This window comes from Stegodyphus dumicola, chromosome X1 (genome assembly GCF_044657685.1).
Source record: "Stegodyphus dumicola isolate Sdum_Otavi_A_Nest chromosome X1, ASM4465768v1".
NCBI lineage: Eukaryota > Metazoa > Arthropoda > Arachnida > Araneae > Eresidae > Stegodyphus > Stegodyphus dumicola.
The window spans coordinates 17987468-18006105 of record NC_140780.1 but is presented as its reverse complement, the minus strand read 5'-3'; the positions used below and the strand labels follow the sequence as shown (position 1 = coordinate 18006105).

General features: G+C 31.9%; 1 protein-coding gene and 1 long non-coding RNA gene across 14 annotated transcripts in view; one reads left to right on the top strand and one right to left on the bottom strand.

The window, feature by feature from the left end:
- The window catches only part of LOC118186993 (doublesex- and mab-3-related transcription factor 2-like), a 178490-nt gene that overhangs the window by 24102 nt on the left and 135750 nt on the right, over positions 1 to 18638 (top strand). The gene's annotated exons all lie outside the window — the stretch shown is intronic.
- The window catches only part of LOC118186994 (uncharacterized), a 104044-nt gene that overhangs the window by 16915 nt on the left and 68491 nt on the right, over positions 1 to 18638 (bottom strand). Inside the window, exon 1 of one of the 13 annotated variants that reach the window (XR_015038313.1) lies at positions 15122 to 15244. The exons of 10 other annotated variants lie outside the window; for them this stretch is intronic. This is a non-coding gene — a long non-coding RNA (uncharacterized LOC118186994). Of the gene's footprint in view, positions 1 to 2876; positions 3167 to 15121; positions 15245 to 18638 lie in introns of those variants that run through there. 2 more of the 13 variants (XR_015038303.1, XR_015038304.1) reach the window with 2 other exon arrangements.

Here is an 18638-nt window from a genome sequence, read left to right as displayed (position 1 = left end):
TCGAAAAAATTAATAAATAAAAATAAATAAACAAAACAAACATTCAAGAACTCCATTTTTTACTTTAGAGTTCTGTTACTGCGTTTTAAAATATAAGCATAAATTCAAAAATCCAACAGCGTTTTAGAAGCATTTAAAACGGCGTTGTATAGTTTTATATCAACGTAAATAGAGACATGCTATGGTTTTTACTTGTCGCTAAACTACACAATAAAAATTTTTATAGGAAATATATACACGATTACAAAAATGATAAATGGCATTTACACTGTTCTGAATAGAAAAGCGTAGGATTATTGGAGAAGTCAAAGCAATAAGAATCAGTGTAATCATTTGTAAATTTTGCAGAATTGGTTTCCATGGTTCTGCAGTTAAACCATCGAAACTGGTCCAGCCAAATTTACAAATATTATGCTGATTCTTGTTGCTTGACTTCTCCAATCATCATTATTCGACGTGTTAATTTAACCTAAAGCACAGGATGTTTGGTCAGTGTAAATTAGCAATATCGTATCAGATTTCTATAATTTAATTAGACTGCAAAATAATTTTTTTTAAATTAAAGCCCATATATCAGGAAGAGCAAATATGTTTTCCCAAGCGCCTCTAAAGAGCCAAACTGGCCCGTCACAGTTCGATTCTCTAGGTCAGTTCAGCTGTTCAGCAGGTTTCAGATCCAAGTCCACTCAAAAGACTTTCCAACTTCCAGCTATTCATCCTGCAGATAAGCTGGAGGAAGTTTTGCAACATGTTTTAATAACATAAATTTTAGACCTAAGAAAGACCTAAAAGCTCTTCAAAATGTGATTTGGGAATGGATATGGATAAGGTAAAGTGTGGACACCAATTGCTTAACCTTTGGCAATGTGGATACTGACCAGCTGCACTAATTTCCCCACACTCCACAGGGTTCACAATTGGCTCCGCCAGACGTTGCTAATTATCAGTTGTTTAAAAATTACAAAAAATGAAGATTTTGTACGTTCAGCCTAAAATACAAAAGAAAATAAATCGAAAAATACTCGAAAAAATAACATACAATACGCGAAGGTTTTAAAAAACCTTCACGTATTGCATGTTCCAGTAATGATATAAACCTGCCATTGTCAATTTTAGAGTTAAATGAAACAGTCTTAATGAGCTATAGTTTCATTCCATAAATACGGCAAAGATACAGTGAAGCTCTTTATTTAAGCAGTTTATTCTGAAGTTTAGTACGCGGTTTAGTTTGTTAAGCACATATTCGTAATCTAATTTAATATTTTTTCTAAACAATGTTGTAAAAATTACGTTCAAAAATAAATAAATAAAATTGCTATTTAACGGAATTCTTTTCAATTTTAGAAAATGTTTAACGGTGTTTAAGTACCGCTCTGCAATTTATTTCAGATAGTTAACTAAATTTTCATAAACATTATTTATATTTCTTCAAGACACAAAAAGCAGGTGAAGGGTTTGAAAAGCCTATAAGTTAAATTTTAAATGGCACTTCTAAAGTTTGTAACGATCAAAATCATTCCTGCAGTGATATAGAATGACGTTTTAACAATTAAACAACTCACCGATACTTTCCCCCTTCTTCGCTTAACTTTGTGGTGGGTAAAGAGAAATAAGATGAGGTTAATTTTATAAATTTTTTCTTAGTAAGTAAAGTAAATTAGTGATTAAAAGATTTAGAAATGACCATCCCATAAATTTTAAGCAACATTTGATACTTATAATTTGCGTTAATTTTTTTGTATGTATTACAGAAAACTAGCAAATGTGATTCAACAATTTTTGCAGAAAAGTTTTGTCTGTAGCTTTACTTCACAACTCGCTGATTTTATTACTGACAATGAGGTTGAAACTTCATCGCAGTTATTGTTTTATATTGTTGTTCCGTTATTATTTTGCATTGTTTTGTATTATTTCTTAATTGATTATTGTTTTTTTATGATTTGTGATAACAATGATCAACACAGAAAATATCATTATTCAAACTAATGCTGAAATTACACATGAATTTAATGCAATTATTATTGCTTATTTGTACAAAAGAAAAAGGTGTTTGAGTTCACTTCATTCGGATGGATTTCGTTTCTTCAGTGCATTTATTTTTGGCATCCTTTCAGGAGAAGATATACGTATACTTTACGGTGTTTGGTAACGAACCAGACATTCAAACTTAAAACTTATCATCCAGAACATTTATCATCTCGTTAACTTTATTTATATTGTTAACTTTATTTATATTGTTAAGACAGAGTTTTCCAACCTTTGATCCAAACAATTAAGTCCTTTTTTTTAGGGGCTGATTAATGAAAGAATATTCATAAATGCAACATTATAGCCATTTTTAGCATCTTCGGATTTTTTAATATATCTTACTTCTAAGCCACTAAATTTCCTTATGCTTTACATACCGTCTGACAAACGTTTCCAGAATTCGAAACCGACTTTTGCTCAAATCTTAACATCAAATAGCATGAATAAACGATGTCTTTCTATCTTTTTGTGACTAGCGGCTTGAGAAAAGTTAACCAATTCACTCTCTTTTCTTTAGATAAATTGAGGAATGGTAAAAATTTACGCCAAAATCAAAAACTTAATATTATGATTTGTCATGAGAATAAATGCACTATTTTTTTCCGTATAAATGACAATCACCATATTATTTAGCTTTCAATAAATTACATTTTGTTGTTCTTATTTATGCTTCCATAACTCAGAATTCTATTTAGCATAGTATTTCCCAACAGTCTTTTCTTTTTCTTTACGCTGCTATTTTTTCTAATTCACACTAAGGAATAATTACAGCACACATTGTATTTTTTTAATATACTACTTAAAAATTTGGTAAATAATGCAAAACTAAACAAGACGGCAATACATACGAAATTCCTTACTTATACAGCCCTCCTGCGGCAAATGATAAAATAGCTGAACACTGGCAGTTCGATTTAGGTTTGAATCCTGGCAAACAGGCTGGCTGTATGGCTGTTTTCGTCGCTTTCCTGATGTGTGACGTGGATAAAAGCCAATTTCCCTTAGAAGATCCTCTAAAAAGACATCCCTTCCCTTAGGGGAAGATAGCTTCTCTAGTACTTTGCCATAATCAAATAAACCAAACCAAATCTTATTGAAATATTTCAAATTCATTGTAAAAAAAGAGCGAAGAAAATATGTAGATAGATATAAAGATATACTAAGGGAAATCATTTTACAAAAAAGTTAAATTACATTTAAAAAGAAGCGTATGCATTAAGAAAATGAACATTGCCACATTCCTATTTTACCCAGAAGTTTCCTTTAAAGATGCCAAGAATAATGATGACTATACCCGAATAGCAGCCAACATGAAACTAGGAAGAAAAGGAGACACAAGCTCAAATCGCTGCTTGAAGCAAAAACGTCAAGCTATGTGTATTTGTTATGAATATAGTATAGGATATATTTCTCTTGCTAAAATTTAGCTCCCCATTAAAATAAATGTATATACTATTTTCCCTTTTGATTTCATAATATCTTTGGACACCCAAATTTCTAACAAGCAAAATACATTTTTAAATAAAGAAGAAACTGCCATAAAAAATTCATTTTTTCTTCGTATCATAATTGCTGTCAAGTTATAATGCATGATTATTATTGAATGAAAATTGCTAACGAAAATATGTGTTAACGTACATCATAATTTTCTTTAATTACAAACCTTACCAGTGAACTTAATTGTCGAATTTAATGCATTTACTTGCAAGTTAAATAATGTTAGAAAAAATTTAAATATTAAATAAATTTGAATTTTTATTCGATCAGTTAATTATATGAAAAGCTACATGGCTTACAAGTTAAAAATCATAAAAAATGTCGGATTTTAAAAATAACAGACTTATACATAAAATAAAGCCGATGATCAATGCGCAGTCATACTTTCATCGTAGGCATTCAAAGTAATCTATCTTTTAACTGTTGCAATATTTTCAACAAACAAAATGAAGTTTTCAGATTTAGCTTAGAATTTTATTAAATGTTTCAAACTGCAGTGCGATGAAAAACATTTCATTTTAATTCAATGCTTCGTCTTTGTTAAAATTTGCGCAAAATGCCTGCGCCTTTTTTTCGTCATATTTTATTAAACTGCAAAGCGTTTGCACTCAAGTTTTTCCAATTATAGTTTACTTATTTATTTTGAAAAAAAAATTGCATTTCCTCATCTCTTTTTTCACTCAATCTCTTAGTTCAATTAGTGATTCTTATCCCTCACTTTTTTTTTTCTTTTCTCAGTCTTCCTCCTTTTTCTAGCATTTAAAAGAAATAACCATTAGTTAACGTAATCAATCTCAAAATGCTAGCTCACTGAAATGAATCATGCTAAACCTGCAGAGACATTACGTATTTTAGAAGCAGGAAAGATGAAAAATGAGCAACGCCTTCGCCGGGAATCGAACCACGAACCTCTGGAATACGCGCCTAGCGTGCAAACCACTACACCACGAAGGTACGCTAAGAAGGCGGGAGATATACCTTACACTCCCCCTTTTAAAGGGCGAGTGGAGTTTTTAGGGGACCCAATCGCCAAATCCTGGGTGTGGAGAATCATCATCCATCACCCTTTTTAGTTCGGGCGCCACTGTAGAGACATTAAGTATTTTCGAAGCAGGAGAGATGAAAAATGAGCAACGCCTTCACCGGAAATCGAACCATGGACCTCTAGAATACGCGCCCAGCGTGCAGACCACTACGCCACGAAGGCACGCTAAGAAGGCGGGAGATATACCTTATAAACCAAACCATCATTAATGATCCCATCATTAATGACAACGCTCGGCGCTGCATTTTAACATTTGTGAATTTTCTATGCTTTTTAAAATCATCTGCTGCAACATCCACTAGAAAGTATTTTGCTGTCAAAGAGATTTTGATGAAATTAAGTTTTTTTTTATTTGGCTAAATTTCGCTTCCGGTGTATGAGTGAAAAAATGTAATAAAATATCTTAATGTAAATTTCTTCCCCCAGAAAATTATACTGTTACCTTCGCTTTCCTTAACTATGGTTTCCAAAATATTTCACACATATTTTGGATTAAATCAACGAATTAAATGTCTAATCATTCGATCCAGTCTTGTATATCCAGTGTTATATTAATATATACCTAAAGAAAATGTTTCTAAGCAAACGGATAAATGACTTGTTTGTTTTCTCATTTTAAATAATAGTTAAAATAAATTTATTTTCCTGGGCCCTTCAGAAGCTAACTATCGTCGTTGATTTTTATACTTAAACTGAGTAATTGAATAAAAGCTAAGAGTTCATCTTCATGAACACACTTTGTGCAATACTTGATACGTTTCATATACTGTCGCTATTCAAAGCATCTTCAGAATTTCCTTTTAGCGGCATAAATAATTGTATTCTAAAGCGTAAAATAAAAAGGAAAGGCGACAGGCAAATATAGTAGATAAGTCTTCTAAACGAAGTTCATTAAAAATCTATAAATTTCTACTTTTACATTCACTTAAGTATTGGAAAATAGATTTTTATGTAAAATATGAGCATTTAGAAAGACAACTAATACAACTACCATTTTTTATTAAATATTTGTCATGAAAATATACAGAATATTGTTTCATTTCACGAAATTGGCGAAATATGAAATGATATCTAAGCTAGCGAACTCAAATGTACAATTAGGTGAGAACGCATTAAAAAATGCAGTTCATTTAATATTTTTAGAACTCCCCGTCTAGCTGTTTATTACGAGTTTAAACAAACATTTTTACTTTTAGAAATAAGCCAATAGTAACAAGTTAACAAAATTCCAGCGTTTTTAGCGCTGGGCACGAGGTGAAGAGCCTTTGCGTGGGTGTGCTCCAAGAATAGAAACGCATCTGCATCTCTTCGAAAAGGAGTGATTCTGAAGGGAGAGAAAATCTTGGGCAAAGTCCCAAAGAAGTTTTATCATCCCTCTAAAAGAAATTCAACTCTTAAAAACGAATTTTTTTGGTAATGGAGGAAACGTTCAGTTAAAAGAAATCTGAGATTTGAAGAAGTTGCCTAACTTCATGAACCATCAACATTAATTAAGTAACTCGAATTAAGTGCCTAAGAATAAACGTAAACAAAATTAAACTTATTGATGACTAAGATACGTCTGCGTTCTCTTGCACTTAAAACACGCGTAGTAATCTAAGCAGCTGTGGGAATGCAGGGAGAATTTTGATACTCATGAAGGTTTTGAGTTGTTTAAGTGCCTTCGACCATTTGAATGATTTGCATGACAACATAGGAAAAACTCTTGAGTACTTATCCATTCATCAGCTCTACAATCGGCCAGACTTTAAGCTGAAGGAAAAGAAACAGCCCATTAGTCTGTTTAACTTGAAGAATGATGTAAAGCTGATATAGATTTAGATCTACAAAGAAAGTCAGCTAAAAAATAAAATAAGATAAAAAAAGACACTTTGAAACGAAGAGAAGTGCCAAAGCTAAATTACTTCAAAATGAAAAAGTAACTAAAAACTAGAATAGGCCCTTTTTTTTTTTTTTTTTTTTTTTTTTTTTTTATGTAGTATATGTAGACACATCCATAATCTTTGATGAAGAGTATTAGCCTGCAGTTTTAAGGCTTTTGTAGACTTAATGGTACAAACAATAAAATTATAAATTTTTCTTCTTTTTCTATCTTTTCCTTCCCCCAACCTCCCCAATTTTTTTTTACTGAACAAGGTGCTTCGTGCTAAACTGTGTTAATGATTAACTTTTGTGTTTTAGTTGGAAATACATTCAAATTCTTACATCTTAAAAATTTTCCGTGTAATGAAAATTCCGATTCTGTTCTGTCATAGATGAGTAATGAATTGTACAGATAATTTTATACATGAGATACGAATTGATACAAAGAAGAATGTAAAATTCTCTTGGGTTGTAATTATACTCAGTTGAGTAGAGTTTGATTTCATAATTACACTTCAGTTTTAGACTGGCATTAGCTATAGTATAATCAGTTGTTTAATAGTAATGTGAGCAATGCCCCCTTTAGTTGGTGAGCACAATTTAAAGCATGTAAAAGATGAATTTACTGAAATCAGTGTGCTTTCTGATAATCACACATAATACTGCACATGATTCTAATAGTTCGTTTTTCAGGTTTTGTTTAGCGTTTCGTGATCAGAGATAACTATGTAGCTATATTTTTGAAGTTTATGATTTGATTTAATTCTATTGTTTTTGATATGATTGTGTTTTGTACTTAGAGTTTATGATTTGAACTAATTCTATTGTTTTTGATATGATTGTATTTTGCACTTAGAGTTGTTTATTTTTTCGAACTCCATATTAAAGAGAAAATAGGAGAAAGGAATAAAGGAAATTCGATGGCAAACGAAATAAATCAACAGTTTTGTTTTAACACTTTCCCTCAGAAATTAAACTACATTACTAGAAAACAGTAATGTATTTGAACTTTTCATGAAACTGTATTTGAATCAATAGCTCACTAATGGTTCTTTAAGGGAATAGATTGTTTTGCCCCGAAGTTGTGAAGAGTAGAAAGCTTGTTTACTTTTTAAAAAAAAGTATTTTAAATCCTAGGGAAACAGGGACATACCTGTAAATTATAGTAATAACATTCACTACGTTAAATAGAAGGCTTTTCAGGTGATCTAAAGGTATTTTTTGTTCTTCAGAGTACTGACATCTATGGATTGATTTTAAAAGCATTAACAAATCACGCAAAAAAGTAGTTTTAAACATCACTAACGATGATGCTCTATTATTAAAGGTGATTTATTTCTTTGTTCTAGTCTTTGCTTGTATGTCATCATTTGAGTTATAACCTGTAATTAAATATACATGTACAACTTTATCTGTGTCTACATATTCTTCTAGTTCATTAGAAAAATAGAACTAATAGTACCACTAAGATTTTAAAATGTAAATTGCAAGATTTATGTTTATGAAGGGATATAGCTATCTGTCACATCACGTCTTTCCTGACATAAAAAATATATCGAATTTTCCTTCTTTTCCAGATAAAACTTACATAAAAATAAGTCTCAGTTTAGGAAGTAGCAGGAAAAAATAGGGACAAAAAATATTTTTTTTGTACTGATTGTTAAAATGTTTTTACAATATTATGTTGGTGTTTCTAATGGTCATAATCATAGAACCTCCTGGAAGCAATTAATACGATGACATCTTAGTTTTCTGTTTGGCCCTTATATATAAATATGAACAAACAAATATTAAAGCAATTGCAATCAATATAAAGAAACTTTTTCTCTTATCGGGAACTCTACGAATAAATTATATTCAAAATCTTTAAAATCACTTAGAGGTTCTTTTACTTAAATATATAAAACTAACTTCAAAGCTCCCGTCTCCCCCCCATTTCCAGTTGTTAATATTGGTCCAAAATTCAGCAGATGTCAAGTTCATGTTTTATGTTCGACTATGATGTTTCGAATTCCATACTTTAACAAAGGATCAGGGTTTAATTCTTTTTTTATTTCTGCCAAAATGAAATGGTTTAAAAAATGATCTGAAAATTCACTGCTATGAAAAGAAAAATAATCTACCTGAATTCCTTCCTCACAACGCGAAAATTTCTAAAACTGATTAATCTAATAAGTGTGTTTTCAGGATTTCATTAATATGCAAACGCTAGAAACTTTATACACACTTCTAAATTTCGATCTCATCTCTACGAGATTAGGGTATAATTTGTTTAGCATAAAGTGACAACATTCTCATTAAATTCAATAAACGTTTACGATAGTACGATATTGAATTTTTAGAATTGAACTCCCGCGTTTAATGTAATGAAACCTATCTAAGAAAATCTACGCGGCTTTAGACGATAATGTGCGTCCCTAGAAGCAGTCATCTTAGAAAGGCCATATTCAGTACTGATGTTTATTTCTTTTCTAAGAAATATACGCATGTAGTACATATGTACATACGCATATACATATTGCTGCGTGCGTACGAGTTCGTAATAGATTGAATGCACTCATGTCCGATGATAGATTAATGAAATTTATTTTTACCGAAAGAAACACTTCAAAGTTCTGGAATTTTCCACAGATATCCTAGTACAGGTGTACACAGTATCACAGAATAAAATCAGTAGTTACACTTCAAACTACTAAGAACGTTAAACACAAGGCAATGCAAAGCACATCTAAAGCGAAAGCTAACGGAGGTATCTAAGTTCACGCTGAACTAAACTCGCAACAACTAAATAATTGAGAGCAGATGCTCTCTCTCTGGCCTTATACAGTTTTCAACCGGCCGCCGAGTTATTTCTCTAGTACTTTCTGCTTCTCGAAATTATTGGAAGGCAATATGAGATCGAATTACGGTTACAGCTAATACAGTGATCAATTACATTTATTCAATTTATTCAATACCTATTACGGTGATACAACGCCGCTGACGAGACAGCTTCCGTCCTAAGGCTATGTTACCAATCAGAATTAAGTGCCGTCCTGCTAAAAATTCAATCTACAATGTTGCGACCCCACAGAGCAAGGGCAGACAAAGCAGTACCAGTACGGTCCCTGCCGAGATTTAGACTGTACCGAGTAGCCTCAGGCCTTCTGTGAAGACTGATTATATACCCTCGTGGTTGAGACTGCCTAAGTACAGATCCTAGCCAGTACTTCCCAGGAATTCCCGAGTCAATCCCCGAGGGGAATTACGGGTGATACAAGGACCGGACCAAAATGTCGTCTAAAATGGTCACCAAGTTTGGCGACGTTTGGCGATTTCTCGCCAAATTTAGCGACAAAATGAGTCGCTAAAAGCAATTGACCAAATTAGCGAGATACACATTTACTCATTGTTAAATGGACTTGTCCCTGTATTTTTACGTTTTCGGATTAGCTTCTCTATTTAGAGTTTCGTGTTGCATTACGCAGCAAAATGCAACAGTTTCACATATAATTGCACTAAAATCATCAATGTATGTGCAAAATTCGTAACAATATGTACACATATTTGCACATATGTAATTAGATATGTACATAGATATCTACATTCATACAAGCATGTACGTACGAGCATGCTTATAAGCATGTACGTACGAGCATGCTTATAAGCATGTACGTATGAGCATGCTTATAAGCATGTACGTATGAGCATGCTTATAAGCATGTACGTATGAGCATGCTTATAAGCATGTATGTATGAGCATGCTTATAAGCATGTACGTAGGAGCATGCTTATAAGCGTACGTAGTAAGTACGCTATATATATGTATATGTATATATTATTATAAGCAAAGTTGTAAGAATAATACAAAAAAAGACCAATTTTGGTCAAAATTTTTTTGCGCGATGTGCTGCAAATTAAGGAAATGAGAAGAAAAATTGCAGTTAGCTTGCCAAAAAGTTACCAAAAGCTGTGGCTCCAAGAAAAATCCATCATATGCATACTCAGTAGTTTTATCAAGTTCGAATAAAAAACTATAAAGATTTTCGGAAATTTTAATACAGTTTAAAAAAAACTAATTAAATCGAATGAGGTGACATATTATTATGAGCAATATATATATATATATATATATAACATATATATATATGTTATTCGAAGCCAATTTTGATATTTCTTCCAACTGACAGTCATCCTGATTGATTATGATTATAAAACAAAACAGCTTCGCACAATCTTTGGCTAAATGGCATGGCTAACTTGCATTATTACAGTCAGATTATTTTGTGAATATACTCCACCCAAAGCTTTTGGGTAGAAAGTTTTCTGTCTCAGATCTGGAAGTTGTTAAATATGTTTATAAAATTAAAACATGTTCACCTATACACTGAAGTAAAGTTTTAAAGAAAAACTTAATGCCTTTTGAGTTACCTGCTAAAGATTTCATGAAAATGCAGAGAGCGTTTCTAAAAAATCAGTGTCAGTTTAAGCTTGGTTGATTTTGGCTAATTATAAAGTTCAAATTAACGTGATTTTTTTCCATCTGTTATTCCATATCAGCATGTGCTGAATATTATGTGAAACATTATTTAATGAATATTTAGCTTTTAGTTTGATAAAGCGTGATGCTCTATAAAAGTGCTCTAGTATTTTTACTGTGGTTTTATTCTGCATTGCCCTGCCCAGAAAAATCTGTATGATTTGCGGATTGTAGAATGTAAAAATGATATCATCTTAATTTCTTATTTCTCATGATTATTTTCTTTATCGTATATTAATGATGTTATAAATTAATTTCAGTATCATAATGCAAGTAATTAAATATCAGTTACTCTGAAATTGGTGCTGCCTTATTTATCAAAAATGGAACCACCGCAGAAAAGAATTGTCAATTTATTTTAGACGTTATACAATGTCTATCGTACAATAAGCGAAAATTGCTGATCTCCCTCCTCCTTTTAAAAATTTTCCTTGCTTAAGCGCTCCAGTTATTAGGATAATTGCTTTCTAAGTCACTATTTTGTTCACTTCAAGCTGTAGGCACAGAAGGAAAGTTTTTCTACCAGAAAAGAATCCTTTTTCAAATATCAAATGACTGTGAATTTTGATGAGATATCAAATTAATTGTATTCCGGTCTACTTTTTTTTCGGGGGGATGTTGAAGATCCGTAACTTTTCTATATAAAAGAATGTTTATCTTCTTTAAAAACTAATTTTAGAATTAAATAAATATTTGATGCATGAAAAAATCGAATCAGTTCATTAGATGCCTTTGATAGTTTCCAGATTGTACTTTATTTTCTGATGCAACCAGCTGTAATACGTTTCCGTTTTTAAAGCCTAAATCAGGTAATATTTTTTAAATCACACTAAGATTTGTGCCTAATAACCAACTCAGCCAGCAATTAAAAACACAAAACTATGCGCAAAACTAGTTGAATATGCTAATCTTTTCACCAATATTGTAATTTTTTGAAGCGTTAAGACCGAAATTCCTCCCTCCCGAGGAAAACAAAATTGTATTTGTATAATTATTTTAGGATTTTTTTTCACTTCGGATACACATTGAGCAAAACGATGCCAAGAGTAGATATACTTTCTGTAAGAATTGGAGTTATACAAGGGACACTAGAACGTTTCCCACGCATTGTTCTGTGATGCAAGCTCTTCGTTTCACAACCGATTGTTTATGATAAAGTGATATTCAATGATTAAATGATTGTAATTTTGAGAGTCTATATTTAGAATATCGTAGCATTCGTAGAAATTTTGATGAAAGCAAACTCAGTTTTACTAGGTGATTGGAATTTCTAGTGATTCCTCTTATAATACTATTTTTCTGATAGCTGTCTTTTGGCATCATAATTGAAGCATTCCTTGACTGTTTTCTTTACCTTCTCACTCGTTCTTTAATCTTTACAGCACGAGGCAGTTAGTTGGCTTGCTTCCAACAGATGTCTTACTGTTGTTAAAGCGAATTGTGATGCTCATATATTCTCTTTCGCTAACGTTTAAGGTTTAACATTAGCTTTTCTCATTCTGTTTTAAAACAAGCTTTCTATAATATTTCTTACACTATTAGAAAATTTCTGAGGATTTTTTTGCTGAAGGTGATTAATTTGAATATGTAAAATTTTAAGGAATGATCGCATTTCCTAGCTCGCTTTTGTAGTGTACGTGGTTAGAAAGTTCAGCAAACGAAGTAATAGATCTGTCATACGAAACCCGTGCAGTCCCGAAGTTGACTTTTTACGTTTGCTGATTTGAGAAACATAATACCTTCTACTAGATTAAGTAATATAATAATATGTATAAATACCTTTCCGTAAGAAACACAATTCTTCTTGTGATGTACAAATAAAAATCTGTTGCAAGCAACTAATAGTTTTAAAAGTGGCTATGCCACCCCAACGGGAAAATGGTAGGTGACTCTGACTGCCGTACCGAAGAGCCAGGGATGGAATTTGAAAGTCGTAGATGCTTGTAAATGTATAGTGTCTGTGTGGCATGGGGGCACTCTAAATATGGGACAAGCAGAAAGTCCTCTCGAAAGGTTGATGGTAGGGGAAGAGAGGTGGGAGACCTTCGGGGTCCGTCCCTTTGGGGTGCTCTCTCTCAAAACTGAGGGCGGGACTAAGCTAAAGGTCGGACTGTCACCTATACGGTGCTCAAGGCTCATGCTAACCACAGCAGTATTCGACTCCTTGCCACATTAAATGTCGCAGGCTTGTGCTGACCATTATCAGGCAAGTGAGATTGGTAACCACAACAATAAAAATGCCTTTTCCGGTGTTATTCCAGTACTTATTTTTTGACAGGAGACTAAAAATCCAACAAAGAACTGCTTTGTTTAAAAAAGATATAACATTCAAAATTTCAAATTAAATTTCTTATTTGAAAGTTAATACCGTTGGAGATCCCACATTAAAGAATTTCAAGATTATTAGGTTCAGCATACATGAGTTCTAAGCTGCGTAGCTAGCTAATTAATGCTAGCTAGCTGAACGTGCAATGATCAAGAGCTAGTTGGATGTATTAATCACAGGGGATACCAGAAGTTCTTATAAGGGATGAAAATCTTTAGTTTTATCTGATAAGTGGATGAAAATCAATTATACTTAAGAATAAAATATTTATTAAAATTAACAGCATAGCAGATAAACTAATAGCAATATTTACATGAAATAGGATGCACTAACGAGAATGATTATATAAAATATGGTTTGTTAATAATGCTTACGAAAAAAAGCCTATCAACTTGCGCTATAATGTTCAGTATTGAAAGGAAACAAATGAGACATATCTAAATCTCTCGTTTTACATCTGACAAAACTGAATATGGATTTTTTATGTTTCGAAAAGGGTCTTAGGATACATTTATAGAAGCTTTATGTAGTTTTGCTCTATGTTACGAATTTTGATACAAAATCGAACTTTTTATCAAATGGCCTGCCTAAAATTATGCCAAAACAAGTTTTCTAAAAATCTTACAAATGTTTTTTTAATACATTTAAAATTTAGCTCCTCAATATTAATTGAATTTTTATATACTTAATAATATCGCTTCCTGTAATTGAGTTTTCATACTTTCCTTCCGCACAGTCTGTACTTTCCGCACAATATAAATAAAGTTCACACATTTTATTTGATTTTTTTTTCAAAAATTTTAATTTTTAACTATTTTGATATATTTTTCGGAAAAAAGGTTTCAACTGTTACATACAAAAGTCTGAAGGTTAATTTAAAGTCGATATATTTTTAACATATTTTCAAAATCATCGTTTTTTATTATAAAATTTAAGAAGTCTATACATACATATTATACATATATATTATACATACGTGTTATACATATATATTATACATACACATATTAATAAATTGAATCGAGAATTGAAACCAATACATATTCAACCTGGAATAAAGAGGTGGAAAATATATAAACCATTTTGCAAACGCGCATAAACCGCGTGTGTAATTAATAAAAACTGCCAAGTTTTCTTATTGTGGTTTATTGCTTTTGCAAAATAGTTTATTAATTAACAGCTCTTCATTTTAAGTTGAATATGTGTTGTTTTTAAATTTTCGATTTGATTTATTAATATTGCCACCAATTATTGCAGCATAGAATACATAATCAAATATTGGTGAAGCTCCTTTCTTGTTTTATTTATTATCTCTCTCTCTCTCTCTCATATATATATATATATATATATATATATACATACATATATAAACATTAAAAACACTTAGTGAGAAAGCCAGTTTTGGCGTAAGATTAAAAATGATAACCTTGCAAAACTAAAGACTCCACATTGTTTCATTTTAGTCAGTTTTGCTGTAGCAGTGAATCCTTTTCCTTCATTCTGTTTTTACGATGAATTTACAGCGTGTGATGATATTTTTCTAATAGCTACTTGCTTTAACAGATTCAGCTTTTTAGTTTAAAATCTTTGGTAAAGTAATTTACTTACCGCATCTCTTTTTCTAAATCCCTGAAATCTTGAGTTATTATTTCACTTCACAGTTTTTAGATGTCGGATTAAACTAACTTAATTCTAAAATTTAGTTTTCCCTGATGCTAGTACAAGATTTTGCACAAGATTTACTGGGAGAGTGGCTCTTACCTGACAAAATATAAGTTTCTTGATCTACATGAGAAAAATTTTTTCCTTTTCATTGAGAATTTGATAGCAAAAATCTACTTACGTTTTCAGGCATTCCTCAAATTAAAATTATATTCATTCGCCTTAAATTTTCATCAGTTACATATTCTTTAATTTTTGAGTCGAATGAAGAAGAAATTTGAAGAAAACTACACTTGAATTTTCTATTGACATGAAGTATCAGTTTCCTAGCACTGCCCTGCCTACCAGCGGCCGAGTGATGAACACTAATAGTTCAGTCCGAGGTGCGAATCACGCGAATGGGCTGGCTGCATGAGCGTTTTTGTGGTTTTACCCACGTGCAACGTGTATACGTAGTTTCCCTTAGAAGGTCCTCTACGAAGGTATCCTTAAGCAGTTAGCCCTCGAATGGGAAACCCCCCAAATGCCCTAGAAATGCAAAACCCTCAAATGCCATAAACAACTTAACAATTCTCGATTAGATAAAATTGCTGAATACAAGTAGTTCGATCTGACCTGAAGCACAGGCGAATGGTCTGGTTGCATGATTCATGGCTTTAGCCATGTGTAATGTAAATAAGAGCCAGTTGCCTGTAAAAAGTACTCCACAAAGGCATCTCTCCTTTTATAAAGTTAGCCATTGTTTGCTTTGTCGTATTTAAGCGAAAGAAAAAAGACAGTTTTCCAGGTAATACTGATATTTGCTATACATATTTAGTATAGATATTAACGCTTCAAAGGAGTATTATATTTATTATATATAAATATATCCACAGCAAAGATCAGAAATAATAAAAGTACGTGCGGTGCTAGTCTGCATCAAAAAATTTAATAATTTTAAAATTTAATTTTTCTACACTTCTTAATGACAGCAATCCTTGCAGTTATTCCGAATGAGCTACCAAAAAAAAATCTATATGCATCGATTGCAACATTTCTAACTCTACTCTTTGTGTACACTATCATCTGTTATATTAAAATATTGTCTAAATGATTACCATTAAAATTTTGCCTCAGCTTGCAGGTCACAAGATTGTCTCTCTATCCTAATCTTTTAAACTTATGTAAATACTCATAATCATTTAAAAAAATTTTTTTTTTATATTCAGACATTCTTTTAACATCATTTTGCCCTTAGGGGAAAAAGCCTGAAAAACACACCAGAGGCTTTTAAAACTGAAATTATAATAAATTAAATGTTCCATTGACAATTATTAACTGGGCAAAATTTCAAACATAAATAGTAAAAAAAAATCAGATGAATTTTTACAGCCATTTTCTTTTATTTAAAATCTAATTTAACGTAATATATTTTTTACGGTTAGCTTCTGTTGATAACTTTTATCCGATATTAAATTCAAATACTTAACATTTGACGTGGCAAACGATCCTAAATATCGAATTTTTTTCGCAAATGAAATCGATTTTAGAAACAAATTTAACTGTCTAACTATCTTTTAAAATGTGAAGATTAAAAAAATATTTAGTATTTTTGGAAACTAATAAAAATAAAAAATATTAAGCCAGTGTTTTAAGTTGCTGTGATTATTTACTGAAGATGTAAAAAATCCAGTGTTAACGTAAATTAGAACTCGTCGGGCGAAATTATTTTTAGTACCAAGCTAAAAATCAAACGTATATAAATGCGTTTGATTTAAGTTAAATCAACGTTAATCTGCGTTAAAAATAATAATTGCGATATTTACAGAATTTGATATGTATTTAGGAATTAGAATGAAAATATGAAAAAACTGGCAGTTTATTTCAGAAGTTCGATTTTATATCAAAACACATATCTTAGAAAATTACTATGCATAAATTTAATAAATAACTTAAGTCGAGCTTTCGAGATACGAAAAATGCAATTTGAATCTTGTCGGTCGACTAAATAGAACGATAGATATAGAACTATGTGATATTAAAAAAAAAAAAAAAAAAAAAAAAAAAAAAAAACCCAACGTGTGGTTAACCAGAAGCCAAGCAGTGAAACCGCTGAGCGATAGTAATTCGATCCGGGCGCAGATCACAGTTAACCAGAAGCCAAGCAGTAATATCGCTGAGCGCTAGTAGTTCGATCCGGGTTCAAATCCCGACGAATAGACTAGTCACATGCTAGTTTTCACAATTTTACCGATATGAACGGAAATGCGAGTCAGTTTATGTTAAAATGTTCTCCATGATGCTTTTCTCCGCTTAGGCAGATAGCTCATGCGTGCTTTGCCGTAATTTAAATAATCACCTTTCATCCATTGACTGCTCTACATGACAAAACTAACAACAGCTTTCCATTTAACCTTTTTATGAATCCGAGTTTAAAATAATAATCGACATCTCGACCACGCTATGAAGCAATTAAATTCAAAATAATAGAATAAACCGTGCCATGATTATTTGATTAAGCTTCGAAACGTGATTTAGAGGCGTACGGCATTTAAAAAAAGGTTTACATAGAAGAAGTTTAGGGTAATAATGGAAAACCTAACGACGATGATACAAGGAGGGTTTGGGTTATTTTATAATAGTAAAGCACTCAACGGCTGTCAGTCTAAGGGAAGGGATGCCTTCATTGAGGAATTTGTAAGGGAAACCAGTTCCTGTCCTCCTTGCACGTGAAGAAAACCATCCATGCAACTAACCCGTTCACCTGGAAATCGAGCCCAGGTCGAACAACCAGCGTTCATCGATTTTGCCGTCCAGCCGCTAGTGAGCGGATGCAAAGAGGAAACTACTTTGATAAACTGGTTTAAAATGCAATGAGGATAAGATATTTAAGGATATTAGATAAATGACTGACTGTTAGAATCTGAATGAAAATTTCTGTCGCAAGTTTGCTAAATGAAAACTACCGTCTCAAGTTTGCTAAATGAAAATTGCTGTCGCAAGTTTGCTAAATGAAAACTACTGTCTCAAGTTTGCTAAATGAAAATTGCTGTCGCAAGTTTACTATGGGTATACACTACCAGATTACGGAGGTAAGCTCTGATAAGAGGCTAAGAGAGAGAAATTTTGGAAATCACATTGTTACTTAAATTGTTGAAAATGCATCTCAGGCTTCTGCAGAACTGTGAATCACAGAACGTAAACTAGCAACAGTAGCCGGAGCATTAAGTCTCTACTAGCTATAATAAAAATTGCTTCTTTAACGCAAACATCAAAAGAATTGAACCCTTTTAACAGATGCATTGGTAGCAATAATAATGATGAGTCATATAGGTTTGGATACTTGTAGCTACAAGTATCCAAACTTGTATGACGGATTATTATTAATGCAGGTCAAATTATTAATCAGTTTGGATACTTATACTGTTATATTGCTTATTTTATGCATTGCTTATTATTATTAAAAACTGACATCGCATTTCTCCTACACATTATTAAATACAGATTGGTCTTAAAAAGGAAGAATTTAAGAGGAAAAGTATTCATGTTCAGGAAATATGCACAAGATGTTTTCATTGTCAGTATTATAGCTTTCTGATGAGTGTTTCGACAGTAGTATTCTTGTAATGAAACAATGCGCAAAAGCCGCTATATTCTTTTTTCTGTTTTATTTGTAACTGACAGCTTTCGTAAACATTTGCACCATTACTGTAATTAAC